This window comes from Cygnus olor, chromosome 14, assembly GCF_009769625.2.
Source record: "Cygnus olor isolate bCygOlo1 chromosome 14, bCygOlo1.pri.v2, whole genome shotgun sequence".
Lineage (NCBI taxonomy): Eukaryota > Metazoa > Chordata > Aves > Anseriformes > Anatidae > Cygnus > Cygnus olor.
In genome coordinates this window covers 11,088,522-11,091,450 of record NC_049182.1, presented here as the reverse complement: position 1 = coordinate 11,091,450, position 2,929 = coordinate 11,088,522, and positions in this window count along the sequence as shown.

The following is a 2,929-nucleotide window of genomic DNA, read 5'->3' as shown; positions in this document are numbered from 1 at the left end:
CCCCGGCCGCTGCTTCCCAGTAAGAGCCATGTAGCCTTGGCAAATGCTGCTGCTTCCTTCTTGCCAGAGTGGCGTTATCACAAGGGCTTGGTTTTCCTTTTGTTCCTCATATTGTTTCGTGGGGAAACTGAGAAGCACAGCGGTTCCTGCACAGCTTGGGGACCACTGGGTCCCTGTACCCAGCTGGCTGTCCCAGGGACACAGCGTTTTCCTCCCCCTTCCCCATCGCCCTCCCTCCGTCCCGTGCTGCAGCCAGGCACCACAAGGAGCCTGAGCCACGTAGTTAGGAAAAATCATTTCTTTTTACACTTCTAAGGGTAAGAAATACCGCAGAACCGCTAGCCCCTGGTAGGTGGCGGGTTCTCTCTTTTGTAGGAAATCTCACTTTTTTCTTTTCTTCCCCGCAGTCTAAAAATGGAACGCGGACACTTAAAATAAATTCCTGGAGAACGAAACTGAGAAAACACAATGGGATTTGCATCAAAGTGTTTGGATTAATTAGCTTAAACTGAAAGCTTTCATTCCGATTTCAACCTCAGCTTTATGTACAAAAAAAAAAAAAAATTTAAAAAGTTAAAGCAGCAAAGCTTTGCAAGTTGAAAAATCAGAATGTTCCACCCTGAAAATATCAAAACGAGATGCTTTGCCTCGCTGAGCTGCTTTGTTTCTTTCTGAAAGCAAATGGCATCAGGACCAACACCTTTGCAAGCAACTTGGATCATTAAGAGCTTGAAAAAAAACCTAGATCAGCATAAGCAATTAATATCTTATGCAGTTTTTTTTTTTCCTTTTTCCTCCCAAGGAAGTGTAGAACTACTAGCTGGCCAAAATTATCAAACTATTTCTTTAAATACTTTCCTTTTACTGCGTGGTTGGCACATGGAGCTTGAGCCTGAAGCCCTGAACTTGCTGCTCGGTGCTCTCCGTGTTGGACACATCGGTTCGGCCCCTCGCAGCTCATATTGTGAATACTGGAAGGGAAAGAGGTATGAAGGAGGCTGGGATTTTATAAAAGTTTGTAGTCTAAAGATGAACAAACCAAGTTTTTGTGAACATTTTCCTACTGTGGGTGAAATTGAAAAATGAAAAAACGGAGATCTGGGGGGTTGTGCTCACTTTGTTATTTTCCTTTCTCCTTCCTTGTCCCGTTCATTTCTGTTTCAAAGGCAAAATATGAAAAGGGTAAAACCAGAAACAGGGAAGAAGAATAGAGCAAAAGAGGGGCTGGAAGGTAGAAATGCGGGGAAACAGAGAAGTTGAAATATTTTGAACGTTTGATTTTCTAGAGACATCTCCAGATGAAATACATTTCCTTTGCAAACCTCGCCAACAAGAACAACTTTGACGTTTGGAGCAATTTTCCCTTTGGATTTTCAAGCAGCTCCCCCACTGCAGCACCGTGTCACACTGCTGTGCTCTGCAGGTCGGCATCCAGCGGTTCCTGGGTGTGCTCACTCGTGGGAAGGGCGCCCGTGGATGTCCTCTGGCCCCAGCTGGTGTCGCTTGTGTCCCCGCCGAGCCCGGCTGCTTCTCAGGACGCCAGTCCCCATTTTAGAGCCTCTCCTGGTTCTCTTTGCTAGCCTGGTTCCGCAGTCCCGCAGTACTTTCCCCACGCTGTGTTAATTATACTGTGGGAACCGGCTGCTCGATGAGGTTTCGCTGCTTCTCCGTGCCGTGGTGCTGCAGCTGCTTCGGTGGGGTGAGGCTGGGGAGTGGCAGGGACTCATCCTGACTCCTGTAAATGGGCTGGGTGGCCTTGTGCCTCCCCGGGCCCTGCCACACCATACACCCCAGCTTGTGATGGAGAAATTTGGGTTCTGCCATGGTGCAGCTGCTGGTGGCCGGGGGCTCGGGGCAGCAGGGCTGGGGGCTGGCTCCAAATGGTTTTGTGCGTGGATGGGGACACTGATGGTGCGGTGGTTGCTGCCATCTATTGGCTCTGACAATTAATAAGCTGGAGGGGGAGAGCCCCGCTGCCCACGCTGTGCACTTCTGCAGGGTTGGCAGCAATAAGCTAACGAGCATTCCCGTGAGGCTGTGGGTCTGCTGGGGGACGCTGAGGCTGAAAAGCAGAATAACGTCCCACGGGGTGATGCTGAGTGCAGAGGGGGAGGCAGAGCTTGGGTGCTCCTCGGCCAAGGTCCCTGCAGCAATGTCCTTCCCGGGGGAGGTGAAGGCACCCTGGGATTTACATGCAGAAGGTCTGCACCAACAGGAACCTACCAGCAGCTGAGCAGACCCCACAGCCGTTCCCCCTCTCGTGGCAAGGAGCTGGAAGATGGGGCACCCCAACGGGAACGTGCTCTGAACGCCAGCCGTGCCCCGGGCTTCATGCAATGAAGGTGGCCCCTGGACGTGGTGCGGACACCCAGCACGGCCCTGTGCACCCAGAGGAGCCCCCCCCCGCCCAGTGCCCATGGCCAGCTGGTGCCACCCCTGTGTCCCCGCAGCTGGTGGGCAGCCAACTCACCAGGGGCAGCAAGACCATCCCTGCCAGGTCTCTCTGGGCCAGAGGGGTGAGCAGGGCAGGAGCTCACTGCCCTGATGTGGGTTGCAGGCTCTTATCCGCACCCCATGCCTTGCCTGGCCAAGTCCAGGGGGGTCTCGGTGTCCCTCAGAGGGTGGGAGCTCTCTACAAGCTACCTACCATCAATTCTCCTGCATTATTGATAGGGTAAGTGCATTTAATGCTCTGGTCAGTGCAGGGCAGAGATATTTCCAGCATGGGAGGAGAGCAGGGATGAGGGACCATGGAGAGAAGCCATGACCAGATGGGGCAGCAGGAAGGGTGGAGATGGGGAACACCTTCGCAGCAGCTCTTCCATCGGCCAGGAGAAACCAGGTGGGCAGGGGAGACCTGGCATCACCTGGGGACCTTCTGCTGGAGGGCAGGCGGAGCCAGCTGCCAGCTGCACGTGTGTCCCCGTGG